Raw genomic sequence first — 19,565 nt, forward strand, 5'->3', positions numbered from 1 at the left:
AGATAGCGGTGTAGATATTTCCATGTTCATACAGATAGCGGTGCAGTTATTTCCATTTTCATCCAGATGGCTGTGTAGATATATCCATGTTCATACAGATGGCGGTGAAATATTTCCATGTTCATACAGATATCGGTGTAGATATTTCCATGTTCATACAAATAGCGGTGTAGGTATTTCCATGTGCATACAGATAGCGGTGTAGATATTTCCATGTTCATACAGATAGCGGTGTATGTATTTCCATGTTCATACAGATAGCGGTGTAGATATTTCCATGTTCATCCAGATGGCTGTGTAGATATATCCATGTTCATACAGATAGCGGTGTAGATAATTTCATGTTCATCCAGATGGCTGTGTAGCTATTTCCATGTTCATCCAGATAGTGGTCTAGATATTTCCATGTTCATACAGATAGCGATGTAGATATTTCCATGTTCATACAGATAGCCGTGTAGATATTGCCATGTTCATACCGATAGCGTTGCTGATACTTCCATGTTTATACAGGTAGCGGTGTACATATTTCCGTGTTTATACAGGTAGCGGTGTAGATATTTCCATGTTCATATAGATAGCGGTGTAGATATTTCCATGTTTATACAGATAGCGGTGTAGATATCTCCTTCTTAATACAGATGGCGATTTAGATATTTATATGTTCATACAGACGGCGGTGCAGATATTTCCATGTTCATACAGATGGTGGTGTAGATATTTCCATGTTCATACAGATAGCGGTGTGGATATTTCCATGTTTATACAGATAGCGGTGAAGATGTATGCATGTTTACACAGATAGTGGTGTAGATATTTCCATGTTCATACAGATAGCGGTGTAGATATTTCCATGTTCATCCAGACGGCTGTGTAGACATATCCATGTTCATACAGATGGCGGTGAAGATATTTCCATGTTGATACAGATGGCTGTGTAGATATATCCATGTTCATACAGATTGCGGTGAAGATTATTCCATGTTCATACAGATGGCGGTGTAGATATTTCCATGTTTATACATATAGCGGTGTAGATATTTCCATGTTTATACACATAGCGGTGTAGATATTTCCATGTTTATACAGATAGCAGTGTAGATATCTCCATCTTAATACAGATGGCAGTGCAGATATTTATATGTTCATTCAGATGGCGGTGCAGATATTTCCATGTTCATACAGATGGCGGTGTAGATATTTCCATGTTAATACAGATAGCAGTGTAGTTATTTCCATGTGTAAAGAGATAGCTGTGTAGATATTTCCATGTATATGCAGTTAGCTGTGTAGACATTTCCATTTTCAAGCAGATAGCGGTGTAGATATTTCCCTGTTCAAACAGTTAGCGGTGTAGATATTTCCATGTTCATATAGATAGCAGTGTAGATATTTCCATGTTTATACAGATAGCGGTGAAGATGTATGCATGTTTACACAGATAGCGGTGTAGATATTTCCATGTTCATCCAGATGGCTGTGTAGATATATCCATGTTCATACAGATAGCAGTGTAGATATTTCCATGTTCATACAGATAGCGGTGCAGTTATTTCCATGTTCATCCAGATGGCTGTGTAGATATATCCATGTTCATACAGATGGCGGTGAAGATATTTCCATGTTCATACAGATAGCGGTGTAGATATTTCCATGTTCATACAGATAGCGGTGTAGATATTTCCATGTTCATACAGATAGCGGTGCAGATATTTCCATGTTCATCCAGATGGCTGTGTAGATATATCCATGTTCATATAGATGGCGGTGAAGATATTTCCATGTACATACAGATAGCGTTGTAGATATTTCCATGTTCATGCAGATAGCGGTGTAGATATTTCCATGTTCATACAGATAGCGGTGTAGATATTTCCATGTTCATACAGATAGCGGTGTATGTATTTCCATGTTAATACAGATAGCGGTGTAGATATTTCCATGTTCATCCAGATGGCTGTGTAGATATATCCATGTTCATACAGATAGCAGTGTAGATATTTCCATGTTCATCCAGATGGCTGTGTAGCTATTTCCATGTTCATACAGATAGTGGTGTAGATATTTCCATGTTCATACAGATAGCGATGTAGATATTTCCATGTGCATACAGATAGCCGTGTAGATATTGCCATGTTCATACCGATAGCGGTGCTGATACTTCCATGTTTATACAGGTAGCGGTGTACATATTTCCGTGTTTATACAGGTAGCGGTGTAGATGTTTCCATGTTCATATAGATAGCGGTGTAGATATTTCCATGTTTATACAGATAGCTGTGTAGATATCTCCTTCTTAATACAGATGGCGGTGTAGATATTTATATGTTCATACAGATGGCGGTGCAGATATTTCCATGTTCATACAGATGCTGTTGTAGGTATTTCCATGTTTATACAGATAGCGGTGTGGATATTTCCATGTTTATACAGATAGCGGTGAAGATGTATGCATGTTTACACAGATAGTGGTGTAGATATTTCCATGTTCATACAGATAGCGGTGTAGATATTTCCATGTTCATCCAGACGGCTGTGTAGACATATCCATGTTCATACAGATGGCGGTGAAGATATTTCCATGTTGATACAGATGGCTGTGTAGATATATCCATGTTCATACAGATGGCGGTCAAGATTTTTCCATGTTCATACAGATGGCGGTGTAGATATTTCCATATTCATACAGATAGCGGTGCTGATATTTCCATGTGTATACAGGTAGCAGTGTAGATATTTCCATGTTTATACAGATAGCGGTGTAGATATTTCCATGTTTATACACGTAGCGGTGTAGATATTTCCATGTTTATACAGATAGCGGTGTAGATATCTCCATCTTAATACAGATGGCGGTGTAGATAGTTATATGTTCATACAGATGGCGGTACAAATATTTCCATGTTCATACAGATGGCGGTGTAGATATTACCATGTTTATAGAGACAGCGGTGTAGTTATTTCCATGTGTAAAGAGATAGCTGTGTAGATATTTCCATGTATATGCAGATAGCTGTGTAGATATTTCCATTTTCATGCAGATAGCGGTGTAGATATTTCCATGTTCAAACAGATAGCGGTGTAGATATTTCCATGTTCATACAGATAGCAGTGTAGATATTTTCATGTTTATACAGATAGCGGTGTAGATGTATGCATGTTTACACAGATAGCGGTGTAGATATTTCCATGTTCATCCAGATAGCAGTGTAGATATTTTCATGTTTATACAGATAGCGGTGTAGATGTATGCATGTTTACACAGATAGCGGTGTAGATATTTCCATGTTCATCCAGATAGCGGTGTAGATATTTCCATGTTCATCCAGATGGCTGTGTAGATATATCCATGTTCATCCAGATGGCTGTGTAGATATATCCACGTTCATGTAGATGGCGGTGAAGATATTTCCATGTTCATACAGATAGCGGTGTAGTTATTTCCATGTGTAAAGATATAGCTGTGTAGATACTTCCATGTATATGCAGATAGTTGTGTAGATATTTCCATTTTGATGCAGATAGCGGTTTAGATATTTCCATGTTCAAACAGATAGCGGTGTAGATATTTCCATGTTCATACAGATAGCGGTGTAGATATTTCCATGTTTATACAGATAGCGGTGAAGATGTATGCATGTTTACACAGATAGCGGTGTAGATATTTCCGTGTTCAAACAGATAGCGGTGAAGATATTTCCATGTTCATACAGATAGCGGTGTAGATATTTCCATGTTCATCCAGATGGCTGTGTAGATATATCCATGTTCATACAGATGGCGGTGAAGGTATTTCCACGTTCATAGAGATTGCGGTGTAGTTATTTCCATGTGTAAAGAGATAGCTTTGTAGATATTTCCATGTATATGCAGATAGCTGTGTAGATATTTCCATTTTCATGCAGATAGCGGTTTAGATATTTCCATGTTCAAACAGATAGCGGTGTAGATATTTCCATGTTCATAGAGATAGCGGTGTAGATATTTCCATGTTCATACAGATAGCGGTGTAGATATTTCCATGTTCATACAGATGGCTGTGTAGATATATACATGTTCATACTGATGGCGGTGAAGATATTTCCATGTTCATAAAGATAGCGGTGTAGATATTTCCATGTTCATACAGATAGCGGTGCAGTTATTTCCATGTTCATACTGATAGTGGTGCTGATATTTCCATGTTTATACAGATAGCGGTGTAGATATTTCCATGTTTATACAGATAGCGGTGTAGATATCTCCATGTTTATACATATAGCGGTGTAGATATCTACTTCTTAATACAGATGGCGGAGTAGATATTTATATGTACATACAGATGGCGTTGCAGATATTTCCATGTTCCTACAGATAGCGGTGTAGCTATTTCCATGTTCATACCGATAGCGGCGTAGATATTTCCATGTTCATGCAGATGGCTGTGTAGACATATCCATGTTCATACAGATGGCGGTGAAGATAATTCCATGTTCATACACATAGCGGTGTAGATATTTCCTTGTTCAAACAGAGTGTGGTGTAGATATTTCCATATTCATACAGATAGAGGGGCTGATATTTCCATGTTGATACAGATAGCGGTGCTGATATTTCCATGTTTTTACAGGTAGCGGAGTAGATATTTCCATGTTTATACAGATAGCGGTGTAGATATTTCCATGTTTATACAGATTGCGGTGAAGATGTATGCATATTTACACAGATAGCGGTGTAGATATTTCCATGTTCATACAGATAGCGGTGTAGATATTTCCATGTTCATCCTGATGGCTGTGTAGATATATCCATGTTCATACAGATAGCTGTGTAGATATTTCCATGTTCATACAGGTATTGGTGTAGATATTTCCATGTTCATACAGATAGCGGTGTAGCTATTTCGATGTTCATACAGATAGCGGTGTAGATATTTCCATCTTCATAGAGATAGCTGGGTAGGTACTTCCATGTTCATACAGATAACGGTGCTGATATTTCCATGTTTATACAGATAGCGGTGTAGATATTTCCATGTTTATACAGATGGCAGTGTAGATATTTCCATGTTTATAGAGATGGCGGTGTAGATATTTCCTTGTTTATACAGATAGCGGTTTAAATATTTCGATGTTTATAGAGATAGGTTTGTAGGTATTTCCATGTTCATACAGATAGCGGTGTAGATATTTCCATGTTCATACAGAAGGCGGTGTAGATTTTTCCATCTTCATACAGATGGCGGTGAAGATATTTGCATGTTCATACAGATGGCGGTGTAGATATTTCCATGTTCATACAGATGTCGGTGTAGGTATTTCCATGTTCACACAGATGTCTGTGTAGTTATTTCCATGTTCATACAGATGACGTTGTTGATATTTCCATGTTCATACCGAGGGCGGTGTAGATATTTCCATGTTTATAGAGATGGCGGTGTAGATATTTCCAAGTTTATACAGATGGCAGTGTAGATATTTCCATGTTCATACAGATAGCGGTGTAGATATTTCCATGTTTATGGAGATAACGGTGTAGATATTTCCATGTTTATACAGATAGCAGTGTAGATATTTCCATGATTACACAGATAGCGGTGTAGATATTTCCATGTTTATATAGATAACGGTGTAGATATTTACATGTTTATACAGATAGCGGTGAAGATATTTCCATGTTTATACAGACAGCGGTGTAGATATTTCCATGTTTATACAGAGAGCATTGTAGTTATTTCCATGTTTATAGAGTTAGCGGTGTAGATATTTCCCTGTTTTACAGATAGCAGAGTAGATATTTCCATGTTTATACAGATAGCAGTGCAGACATTTCCATGTTTATACCGATAGCGGTGTAGATATTTCTGTGTTTATACATATAACGGTGTAGATATTTCCATGATCATACAGATGGCGGTGTGGATATTTCCATTTTGATACAGACTGGGTGTAGATATTTTCATGTTTATACAGATGACGGTGTAGATATTTACATGTTTATAGACATGGCGGTGTAGATATTTCCATGTTTTTACACATAGCAGTGTCGATATTTCCATGTTTATGGAGATATCGGTGTAGGTATTTCCATGTTTATAGAGAGAGCGTTGTAGATATTTCCACGTTTATACAGATAGCGGTGTAGATATTTCCCTGTTTTACAGATAGCAGTGTAGATATTTCCATGTTTATACAGATAGCGGTGTAGATATTTCCATGTACATACAGATAGCGGTGTAGATATTCCCATGTTTATTCAGATGGCAATGTAGATATTTACATGTTTATAGGGATGGCGGTGTAGATATTTCCTTGTATTGACAGATAGCTGTGTAGATATTTCCATTTTTATACAGATAGCGCTGAAGATATTTCCATGATTATACAGATAGTGGTGTAGATATTTCCATGTTTATACAGATAGCAGTGTAGATATTTCCATGTTTATACAGATAGCGGTGTAGATATTTCCATGTTTATGGAGATGGCATTATAGTTATTTACTTGTTTATACAGATGGTGGTGTCGATATTTCCATGTTCATACAGATAGCTTTGTAGATATTTCCATATTTATACACATGGCGGTGTAGGTATTTCCATGTGCATACAGATGCCGGTGTAGATATTTCAATGTTTATAGAGATGACGGTGTAGATATTTCCATGTTTATGCAGATGGCGATGTAGATATTTCCATGTTTATACCCATAGCGGTGTAGATATTTCCATGTTTATACACATAGCGGTATAGATATTTCTATGTTTACAGAGATATTGGTGTAGATATTTCCATGTTTATAGACATAGTCGTGTAGATATTTCCATGTTTATAGATATAGCGGTGTCGATAATTCCCTGTTTCACAGACAGCAGTGTAGATATTGCCATGTTTATTCAGATAGCGGTGTAGATATATCCATGTTTATAGAGATAGCGGTGTAATTATTTCCATGTTTATAGAGATGGCGGTGGAGATATTTCCATGTTTATAGAGATGGCGGTGTAGATATTTCCATGTTTATACAGATGGCGGTGTAGGTATTTCCATGTTTATACAGATAGCGGTGTAGATATTTCCATGTTTATAGAGATAGCGTTTTAGATATTTCCATGTTTATACATATAGCGGTATAGATATTTCCATGTTTAAACAGATGGCGGTGTAGATATTTCCATGTTTATACAGGTGGCGGTGTAGTTATTTCCATATTCATACAGATGGCGTTGTAGATATTTCAATGTTTATAGAGATGGCGGTGTAGATATTTCCGTGTTTATACAGATGGCGGTGTAGGTATTTCCACGTTTATACAGATAGCGGTGTAGGTATTTCCATGCTTATACAGATAGCGGTGTAGATATTTCCATGTTCATACAGATAGCGTTGTAATTATTTCCATGTTTATACAGATAGCGGTGTAGATATTTCCATGTTTATAGAGATAGTGGTATAGATATTTCCATGTTGATACACATAGCGGTGTAGATATTTCCATGTTTATAGAGATCGCGGTGTAGATATTTCCAAGTTTATAGAGATGGCGGCTTGGATATTTCCATGTTTATATATGTGGCGGTGTATATATTTCCATGTTTATGCAGATGGCGGTATAGATATTTCCATGTTTATACAGATGGCGGTGTAGATATTTCCATGTTTATACAGATGGCGGTGTAGATACTTCCATATTTATACAGATGGCTCTGTAGATATTTTCATGTTCATACAGATAGCGGTGTAGATATTTCCATGTTTATAGAGATTGCGCTGTAGATATTTCCTTGTTTATACACATAGCAGTGTAGATATTTCCATGTTTAAAGAGATGGCGGTGTAGATATTTCCATGTTTGTACAGGTAGCGGTGAAGATATTTCCATATTTATACAGGTAGCGGTACAGATATGTGAATTCATTAAACCTCTTTTTCTTTATAAATTACCCAGTCTTGGGTATGTCTTTATCAGCAGCATGAAAATTGACTACTACACTCACTGTCCATGAATGATACTCTGTTAGCCCATTTGCATTGTTATAAAGAAATACCTGAGGCTGGGTTATTTATAAAGAAATGAGGTTTATTTGGCTCCTTGTTGTGAAGGCTGTACATGAAGCATAGTACTGGCACCTGCTTCCAGGGAGGGCATCAGGAACCTTCCAATCATGTTGGAAGGTGAAGGGAAACCATCGTATCACATGGTGAGAGCGGAAGCAAGAGAGACAGGGAAGAGGTGTCAGTCTCTTTTAAACAACCAGATATCGCATGAACTCACAGGGTAAGAACTCATTCATTACCAAGAGGACAGCACCAAGCAATTCAGGAGGCATCTATCTCCAACATTGGGGATCACATTTTAACGTGAGATTTGAAGGGGACAAACATCCAAACTATGTCAGATACCAAAGCTGACAATGCTTAGGATCTTTAGCTGTTCCAGGTTCTGGGAAAAGGGAGAGAGTTAGCTTCCCTCGTCTATGCTCTGCTACTCCATATTATATTAGTAATTATTGTTCTCTAAAGGTTCTTGAAAGCAAATAAACAAATGCAAGGCAAAACATATGAAATGCAAGGCAAAACATACGAAATGCAAGGCAAATGCATTAAAAACTTTTGAGTGTTAATATATAGGTTTTATTTTATCTTTTTAATTTCTTTTGCTTAACCAAATAGATTATGTAGTTTTGATTAACTGGCCATGAAATAGCTCTGCCTACATAGAATTTCCCATGAACAATTGGTTGTGGAGACTTTTGTGTGTGACCCAAATCCTCCCTCAGAACTGAAGTTTGCCCCGCTATTGGGAGTGTTGGCAAATCTTGCCTCTCAGCTGATTCTCTCTAGAATTTATTCTCAGGAGATCTAATTAATAACTTGTCAAGCTGATGTCCATCCTTGGGGACAACTCGTATCTGAAGAATGGCCAGTGAAAGGTATTAAAACTCCATACTCCTGCCTCAATTTAGGGCAACTCTGAAGGGTCGCCCCAGCTTCTCAGCTCCCCCTTGAGATTAGCTGAGGTATTTGTTGTGACTGCCTCACATCTCAACTCCCTTTGTCCAATTCAGCTTTTTCGCCACAGTTGTTGGCTCCTAGGATTTTACCCAGTTAAATGTTCTCTACACAAATCTCTATCTCAAATCTGCTTTACAGGGAATGTGGCCTCAGACAGGTTTTCATTAGGTTCTGGACATAACTCTCACTAGTCATTGATATGATTCGGCTGTGTCTCCACCCGAATCTCACCTTGATTGTAATTATCCCCGCATGTCAAGGATGGAGTCAGGTGGACATCATTGAATCATAGGGGCGGGTTCCCCCTACTGTTCTCCTGGTAGCGAATAAGTCTCACGAGATCTGATGCTTTTAAAATGGGAGTTTCCCTACACAAGCTTTCTTCTCTGCTACCATTTAAGATGTGCCTTTGCTTCTTTTTTGCCTTCTGCTGTGACTGTGAGGCCTCCCCAGCCATGTGGAATTGTGAGTTCATTAAACCTCTTTCCTTTCTAAATTACCCGGTCTTGGGTATGACTTTATTAGCAGCATGACAACAAACTAGTGCAGTCTGTTCTATAAGCCCAAGTCGGATCACAGAGTCCCGCTTTCTGTTTTTTTTTTCTAGCCCATATTTCTACTAAAACTTGACTCATATAGACTTAAAACAAAATAATTAAGCATGGCTAGTAATTATTTAATATTTTACACGTGTCAGGTACTGTATTTTGTAACTTATCTTTTAATAATCTTTCCAAATCTCTAAAAGGAGAATTCTGCTCTTTTATAGAGAAAATAAGGATGGCTCAATCTTTTGATTTTTATTACAAGCTTTATTTTGTATAACATATAATAAACTAAAAATATTGAAAGTTTAGAAACCATCAGCACACAATCGAGGTGATGGAAATATACTTCACCTCCAGTTTCCTGATGCCTCTTTATACTACATTTCTCTGGCCCCTCATTCCTGGCCCTTAAAAACCACCAAACTGCTTTCTGTCACTGGACAGTAATTTATACAGTCAAAAAATGTATATAAATAAAATTTTACACTATGCACTTTTTTGTCTGACATTTTATGTTTTTTTCTCTGCATGTTTTACCTCTAGAGTCTGCCTTGTTTCACTTAGTATAGTTATTTTGAGATTCATTCATGTTATAGTATGTATCCATAATTAATTCGGATAAAGCAAGTTAATTCATTAATGTATTGATTGATATTTAGACTGTTTCTAGTTTGGGCTATTATGAATACATGTGCTATGAACATTTGTGTTGATATCATTATATGAACACCTACTTTTATCTCTCTTGGGTAAATACCCAGGAGTGCAATGGCTGAGTCTTACAGCAGAAGTATGTTTAACTTTTTAAGGGACTCTTAAACTGTTTTTCAAAGGTTACACTTTTTTGTATTCCCATCAGCAGTGTATGAGAGTTTCAGCTTCTCCACATCCAAGCCAGTGCTTGGCTATTATCAGTCATGCTAATCTTAGCTATTTAAAAATAGATAGTGGCGTCTCATTTTGGTTTTAATTTGCATTGCCCTAAGCATTAATTATGTTGAGCATATGTGCTTATTTACCAAACAAATGTCTACTTTGAAATGTCTGTTCCAGTCTTTCACCCAAGTTTTAAATGGGGTTGTTTGTTTTTCATTATTAAATTTTGAGCTTTTAAAATATATTTTTGATGCAAGCCTTTCATCAGATATATGAATTGCAAATATTTTCTCCCAGCCTGCAGCTTGTCTTTTCAGTCTCTTAATAGATTCTTTTGAAGAGCAGATTCTTTTTTTTAAATTGGATGAGTTCTTCTTATCAATATATTATTATATAAATCATGCTGTGGGGTCATATCAAAGAAAGCTTTGCCTGACTCAAAGTCCCAAATGTTTTCACATCTTCCCTCTCCTCTCCTTTGGGAACTGAGATTACACGTAAATTCAGTTACTTGAAATTTACTGTCTACTATTGCTCTGTTCATGTTTTTTAAAAGTTTATTTTCTCTCTCTATTTTATTTTGAGAGGTGTCTATCTTTTCTTCTTTAATGACTAACGTGCTATCAGCCTACCATGTAGCTGGGACTACAGCCGCATGCTACTATGCCCCGCTAATTTTTGTATTTTTAGTAGAGATGGGATTTCACCATATTGGTCAGGCTGGTCCTGAACTCCTGACTTCGTGATCCACCTGCCTCGGCCTCACAAAATGCTGAGATTACAGGCGTGAGCCACTGCGCCCAGCCTCCTTTAGTGTATCTTGCATGTCTCTATTTTAGAACATATAGAATACTGTTTCAATAAGCATTTGAATGTTCTTAACTGATAACTCTGGCACCTTGATTTACTCTGGATCAGTTCTGACTCAGTGATTTTTCTCCTTATTATGAGCCACGTTCTTCTGTCTTTTGTTGTTACTGTTGTGTCTCTGCTAAACTGTGTCTGGATGTCAGATATGGTGACTTTTATCTTATTGAGTGCTGGAAGTATATATAAATATTCTTGATCTTTGTATTGGTATGTATTTAAGTTTAGTTGGAAAGAGTTTGACTCTTTTTGGTCTTGCTTTAAAAATTCATTAGGTGGGATCAGACCAGTTCTCATTTTAGAGCTAATCACTCCCAACTAGTGAGGCAAGATCCTTCTGGGTATCCCTGGGAATCTTGAGGTGTTTCTGGTTTGGCTGATAAAATAAGCACTATTACTGGACCTTGGTGAGCATGTGTACTGTTACTTTTCATCTTATCTGGGTGTTGTTTCCCCAACCGTAGGTACTTTTCTCTAGGCCTGTCCTAACAATTACTTAGCTATGTACTTTAGGGGGACCCTTTGCAGAGCTCTGGAGTTCTCTTTCTGTGCAGCCCCTTCTTCTCGGAAACCTTGTCCTGAGAGCTCATGTCAACATGGTTCCTGTGGACTCTCAGCTCTGTCCCCTCAGCTCAGGGAGAACGATGGGCTCCTCTTGGGCTTTTCTCCTGCAGTAGTGGGCTGGAAAACTTTCTCCAGGCATAAATTAGGGCAGTTGATAGGCTCACCTTGTTTGAGACTGACTTTACAGGGTCTTGCAAACTTTTGTGGCATACATTTTGGCCATTTTTTTGGTTGTTTCAGGAGGGAGAGAAAGTCTATTTCTTGTTACTCCATCATGGTCATTGCAGAAGTCAAACTAACTGATATTTATCAATACAGTCTGTTGCTACACATTGAACTTGCTTAAGATAATTTTTAGATGGCACAGAACTTTCTGTCCATTGAATGAGACTCTCTGCTTATTTTGCAAGTGCTCATTTGTATGGAGACATTTGTATGGAGAAACTTCAAAAAGTTTGTGGAAAAATGAAGTTAAAAGATAAACATTGAAAATGTGATCTTCGGTTTTCATCCCTAAAGAACTGATGGTCCTGGGAACTTAACAATGTCAATGCAGTCTCTTATACATTATTAACTTAAGAAAAATGGGTGCCCTTTCCACATTTGTTGAGATTGGGAAACAAAAAGAAGTCAGAAGGAGCCAAATCAGAGCTGTAAGGTGGATGCCTGACAATTTCCCATTGAGACTCTCACAAAATTGCCTTTGCTTGATGACAGGAATGAGCAGAAACATTGTGGTGTTAGAGGACTGTCTGCTAAAGCTTTCCCAGGTATTTTGCCCTAAAACTTTGACTAACTTATTCAAAACACTCTCATGATATGCAGATATTATTGTTCTTTGACCTTCCACAAAGTCAACAAGCAAAATGCCTGGAATGTCCCCAAAAAACTGTTGCCGTGACCTTTGCTCTTGAGTGATCCCCTTTAGCTTTGACTGGACCACTTCCACCTTTGGTAGCCATTGCTTTGATTGTGTTTTGCCCTCAGGATCATACTGGGAAAGCCATGTTTTATCTTCTGTTACAATTCTTCAAAGAAATCCTTCAGGATCTTGACCCTAGTTCTTTAAAATTTCCATTGAGAGCTCTCCTCTTGTCTGCAGCTGATCTGAGCACAACACTTTTGGCACCCATGCAGTGGAAAGTTGGTTCAACTTTAATTTTTTAGTCAGAACTGTGTAAGCTGAACCAATTAAGATGTCTATGATGTTGGCTATTGTTTGTGCTGTTGATTATCAGTCCTCTTCAATTAGGGCACAAACAAGATTAATTTTTTTCCTTGCAAATTGATATGGATGATCTGTCCCTGTGGACTTCATCTTCCACATCATCTCGTTTCTTCTTTAAAAAAGCTGTCCGCTTGTGAACTACTGATTTCTTTGGTGCATTGTCCCCTCAAGCTTCTTGTAAAGCATCAGTGATTTCACCATTCTTTCACTCAAGCTTCATCATAATCTAATGTTTGTTCTTGCTTCAATTTTAGCAGAATTTACATTGCTCTGCTAGGGGCTCTTTTCAAACTAATGTCTACTCCTTCTTACTGTCTCAAACTAGATCCTGTTCAAACATGCTATAATAAATTAGTATGAGTTTATTTTGCTGCCAAAATTGAAACCTTTGCATAGTTTTTTTCATAATATACATTTTCCATGAACTTTTTAAGGCCTCTCATGTATCCACAGGTAGAGTGCCTTACCTATTCTGACTTCAGTCAATTATTCAAGACCTTTCCTTGTCAGTGATACATTAGAAAGGTAGAGTATTGAAAAATAAGAGTAGTTTCTGCTGATTAAGAAATACTATATCTTTTTCTACTTCTTTCTTTTTTTTTTTTCTTTTTTTTTTTTTTTGAGACAGCATCTTTCTCTGTCACCCAGGCTGGAGTGCAGTGGTGTGATCTCAGCTCACTGCAACCTCTGCCTCCCAGGGTCAAGTGATTCTCCTGCCTCAGCCTCCCGAGTAGCTGGGACTATAGGTGCCTGCCACCACACCCAGCTAATTTTTGTATTTTTAGTGGAGACAAGGTTTCACCATATTGGCCAGGCTGGTCTTGAACTCCTGACCTTGTGATCTGCCTGACTCGGCCTCCCAAAGCGCTGGGATTACAGTCATGAGCCACCATACCTAGCTTTCTACTTCTTTCTTATTATTTTCCTCCTCTCTCATTCCTATATTCTCTCCTTTCTCCTACTTTCCTCCCCACTCCCTGTTTCCTTCCTTTCATCTTTCCTATTTTCAAGACTTAATATTTCTTGAACCTCCGATGTTATCATAGTATGTTATTTGTTTAATTTTCACATAACAATAATAGTTTAAATACAAATAATATTTATTTTCATCCCCATGTTATCAGTATAACAGTAAAGATGTGGAGAGGCCAGCTGGGCATGGTGGCTCAAGCCTGTAATCCCAGCACATTGGGAGGCCGAGGTGGGTGGATCACGAGGTCAGGAGATCGAGACCATCCTGGCTAACACGGTGAAACCCCATCTCTACTAAAAAATAGAAAAAATTAGCTGGGCGTGGTGGCGCGTGCCTGTAGTCCCAGCTACTCGGGAGGCTGAGGCAGGAGAATAGTGTGAACCCGGGAGGCAGAACTTGCAGTGAGCCAAGATCACGCCACTGCACTCCAGCCTGGGTGACAGAGCGAGACTCTGTCTCAAAAAATAAATAAATAAATAAATGAAAATAAAATTAAAAAAATGATGTGGAGAGGCCAAACCAATGGCTCTTATATCCACGTTCTTTCTTCTAAATGATTTCACCTTAGTTTTGGTCTGCATCTCTAACCATAGCTAGTTGCAGCAGGACTTCTATCTGGCCTTGCTGCTCTCATTTTTGGACCTCCTCACTGAAATCAAATTGATCTTTCTAAAATGCAAACCTGGTCTTAGTATTTTATTACTTAAAACCCATTGGTGGCTTTCCATGATTTATGGAATAAAGTCAAAATTCCTGTTTTTGCCCATGTTTCTGTGTGCCTCTCATCCCTACATTTACTGATTCCTGTGTGCCATAAATTGCCAGTTGTCCAGAGTTCATTCTCTTTTTGTACTTGGGAGGACTTCTGCATCCTGCAACTTTTCCCCTGAAACGTGCTTGGAAAATAACTACTCATTTTTTTCAGATTCAGGTTAGCTTTTTACTTCAGTTTCTTTTCCTGAAGCTTATACTGACTGCTCCATATGGCTTTGGGGATTAGCTACTCATTCCTTTGTGCCCTTTGTAGATACACATTTATCATGGAGTCTTTTTTTTTTTTTTTTTGAGACAGAGTCTCACCCTGTCACCAGGCTGGAGTGCAGTGGTGTGATCTCAGCTCACTGCAACCTTTACCTTCCAGGTTCAACTGATTCTCTTGCCTCAGCCTCCCAAGAAACTACAGGCGTGCACCACCGTGCCCAGCTAATTTTTGTATTTTTAGTAGAGACGGGGTTTCACTATGTTGGCCAGGATGGTCTCGATCTCTTGACCTCGTGATCTGCCCACGATGGCCTCCCAAAGTGCTGGGATTACAGGCATGAACCACCGCTCCCAATCAGTCATGCAGTCTTTATACTTACTTGTTTACTTGCCTGTGAGCTCACTGAATGCAGGGACTATTTCCTTGTTGCTCTAGCACCTACACCAGTACCTGGTATCCAGAAGCTGTATGCTAAATGTTTGTTGAGTGGCTGTTTGACTGAATGATTGTACTCCTAATTAGTAGATAGAAAGCCATGAACTTCCCAGTTCATCATTCTTTGTGCTCAATTCTGGTTTCTTTATTGTGTTCAAAAGAGTTCCTTAGTGACATAAAACTATGGAGCCAGTATGTCAGCTCATTTAAGCAATGATTGGTTTATGTATATAAGAGGCTTCAATAATTATATATTTTTATTTCAGTTTCAATAAATGATCAATTGATTAATTTTCTCTGTTTTGGCTTATTGTTCACATTTAATATCAAATAAAAGTGTTTTACTTAAAAGTATTCATGCCAATTATGACAGTTAGGTGAATATTACTTTGACTTACATTCCAGTAGTAGTTTTGGTTGAACCCTGAATATGCTAAGACGTCCCTTTTCTTTTTTCTTATGAACAGGCTACTGTGTTTACATATATTATTAAAATCTTCTTTGAAAATACGAAGAGTGTTACATTTCTTATATTTAGTTCTCTGTGCTTCAGAATTCCTGTGATACTTGCACTTAAGTCCTTCTGAGCAGTTGATGTTGATATTTATGTGGTTAATTTCATGAAACGTGGTGGTTTTCATTTCTATCATTAATTTATACAGGAGATAGACTGTTTTCCAGGTGTAAGCTCAGTCATATAATTAGAAAATTTATAAGCAGAAAGGAGTTATTTGGTCTAACCCATTTATTCTACAGATAGAGAAATTAGAGTCCAGAAACTCTGTCTTCTTTAAAGTCTTACAGGTATTTAAGAAAAAAGAATAGACTTGAGGTTTCTGTGCTCTGAACCCAGTGATCTTGACACTGTAATGATCTTCATCCATATTATTCACAGAAGTAAATATAATCACATATTAAATAAGAAACAAAAATACTAAGGAGATATTATACTGAAAAATGAAATAATATTATCTTAATTATTTTGATCAGATTCAATCTATAGCAGCTTGAAGGCTAATAATTCCAATGATTCTCTGAATAAACCATTTTTCTAATAAGATTACAGGTTTTAGTAATCTAATTATTTTGACTGATGCAAATGTTACCCCGCCAGTCTGAAAAATGTGTTTATTTATATGTCATAAAGAATAATTTATTCCAAAAAGGCTAATTTTCAAAATATATGTATCTTCTGAAACTGTATCTATTTTTTCCCCACGTTTTCTAAATATATTTTAGAGGGCATTTGTAGATTTTCATGGTGCTGGAAAATTAAGGTATAATGGTCTCATGAAGGAGAATAATGTCATTTAGACATTGTAATTTTGGAGGATCACAATACTGTTTGGAATGTGGTTGTTGCAGCACTGGTCACTTATACTAATTATATAATAACATACTATACTAATGCAATAATATACCATATGAAATTATTCAGTGGTAAATTTGTCTTAAATCCTCTAGAATACTGCAAAGAAATAGTTTATATAAGAAAGAGTACCATAGCAGATGTGAACACAATATTTCCTATTTTTTTCTTCTTTTTTATTTTTTTGAAGACAAGTTCTCACTCTGTTGCCCAGACTGGAGTTCAGTGCCATGTTCATAGTTCACTGCAACCTCAAACTCCCAAGCTCAAGTGATCCTCTTGATTCAGCCTCTGAAGTAGCTGTGCCTATAGGTGTGCACCACCACACCGGCTAAGTTTTAAAATTTTTTATAGATATGTTGCCCAAGCTGGTCTCAAATTCTTGAGCTCAAGAGATCTTCTCACCTTGGCCTCCCAGAGTGTTGGGATTACAGGCATGAGCCACCATACTCAGCCAATATTTCTTTTGTAAAAGACATTTTCTAACATACTTCTCATTTTAACTAACATAATATTCAAAGTGTAGATCTGAGAAAGAGATAGTGCCTGCAGATCTGGGATCCTACATGCTAATATTATGGGATGCATTCAGATTTGATCAGCAGATATTCCATTTATTCTAGAACACCACCAGCAGAAGAATGTAATTACGTCTATCACTAAAACTTTGTGTCAATACAGACTACTGTATTTGTTATCATAGATGGTCCTTGGATGGCAGCCTTAAGCAATTTTAAACCTAGACAGGTGATGTACTTTTTCTTCTTGGATAATTTTCATGGTTTTATCTAATTTGGTTGTAACTAATGTGTTTAATATGGCTTGCTTGTTTTTTAAAAAGTTGTTCAGTATCCTTAGAACTCAGTGCTGATTTCTTTTTCTAGCAGGCCTTTTATATAGGACATCTCACTTTCTCCTGGCTCTCTACTACTAGCATGAGGTCTCTGAAAAATCAAGACAGCAAAATAATTTGTTATAGAACAGCCTATGTAGAGGGACAGGGGAGGAGTCATATTCCAAGAGGGAAAGACCTTTGAGCCAGGCTCAATTTGTAGAGGCTGTTGAATGAAAATGAGAGAGAGAGAATGCACACTTTATTGCACTATTAAAGCAAAATTCTGACAATAACTTCTAAAAATGATTCAACTCTTATACACTGAGAATATGACAGACCTTCCAAAAGTATAATTTCTTATATGAACGTCCAGGTATATAAGGAAAAATAACTATTTCATACCAATATCTCCAGCCGCCTTTATTGTTGGTTCACCACATAGGTTTTTATCAGAATCGCAGAACATTAATTTTTTAAATTAGCTACCATTACAACTAGCTTGAGAAGAACTTTCTTTTTAATAATTCGACCCAGATGCATTCTAGATACTCCAGTGTTACGAATCGATGGCTTCATGAGGAGCCGCTGTTGACTCATGCTATCTCTGGACACACTGACAGGAAATGTTTTCTTACACCTGTTTTCCTCCTGCTTTTCCTTGGTAGGACTTAGTTCCTTGGCATAGTTCAGTATCAATGGCAGTCATAGAGAAGTGTTACAGAAACCCAGCTTATTCCAACTTGTGAATTATTTGGCACCCAGGAACCAGGTCTTACAATCTTCAACCCACTTTTTCTTAACATGGCCCCTTTTCTGAAATGTTTATTTATATATGATGTAGGCCTGGGGAAAGGACATGGACTTTCAAAGAAAATATTCTCCAATAGATCTGTCAACTCCAGAGAACCTTCTGACTAAATCTGAAAGAATTCCACTGTGCTCTGATAACATCCTTTAATAATGAAGGAAAAGATATTTTTCCCCCAGGAGGATTTTGTAGTGAAAAGATGGCATAATTTTTTTAAAAATGTTGTTTATAATCTCATTTGTTTTTTCATTTGTGGGGTGTGTCTTAAATCCTAAATGGTACATCCTTTTTAAAATACTTCTAGTAATAAAATGTTTCTGAAGTTATGTTGTAAATATCATTGGACTATGTTTAATAATGTTAAGTTGATCCCACTTCCCCTGAAATTATATACATAAATGCTGAAAGTATAAATTTACATATACAACTTCATGGAACATTTTTCTTCCAAGTGTGCATTTGCTAGAATTTGCATTGAAAGGTTTTGGAAGGAGCCTGTTGGTATGAATCCTGTGTGAGCAACACTCAGATTTGTTGCATACTGAACAGCATGCTAAATCTCACTTCACAATCTTAGATTTCTCATCTACCATCTTGAGCTGAATTTAAAATGTAACTGCAGTTTATTATGTCACCTGTTCGTCAAACACTGATGCAAAGCTTAGTTTTCAGTGTGAAGAACCCATGACTAGAGAAGGGAAGAAGAAAGGGTCAAGCAGACCTCATTAAAGAGTGTATGGGCAAGAAAACACATCAGATGTCTTGATAGGTTTTTTAAAGTCCTGTTAGACTTGTCATGATTTCCAAAACACTAAATGCCATCTAGTATTTTGGACCCTCCAAAATTACAGTAGAATATTATTATGGGTCATCTTAATTGGAAATATACAGGAAAATCCTGATGATTAATGTAGACTAGTGATAGCTCTCACACATTTATATAACCTATGTTGAAAAGAAAGAAGAAAGGCAGGAAGGAAAGAAGGAAAAAGAGCGGAGAGAGAGGAACAAGAAAACACGTGGATTTGTGGAAATGAAAATTTTTAAATTACTAATTTGCAAGAATGGGTAAGAAAAATACCGAGTAT

This window comes from Gorilla gorilla, chromosome 15, assembly GCF_029281585.2.
Source record: "Gorilla gorilla gorilla isolate KB3781 chromosome 15, NHGRI_mGorGor1-v2.1_pri, whole genome shotgun sequence".
In the NCBI taxonomy this organism is placed as follows: Eukaryota; Metazoa; Chordata; class Mammalia; order Primates; family Hominidae; genus Gorilla; species Gorilla gorilla.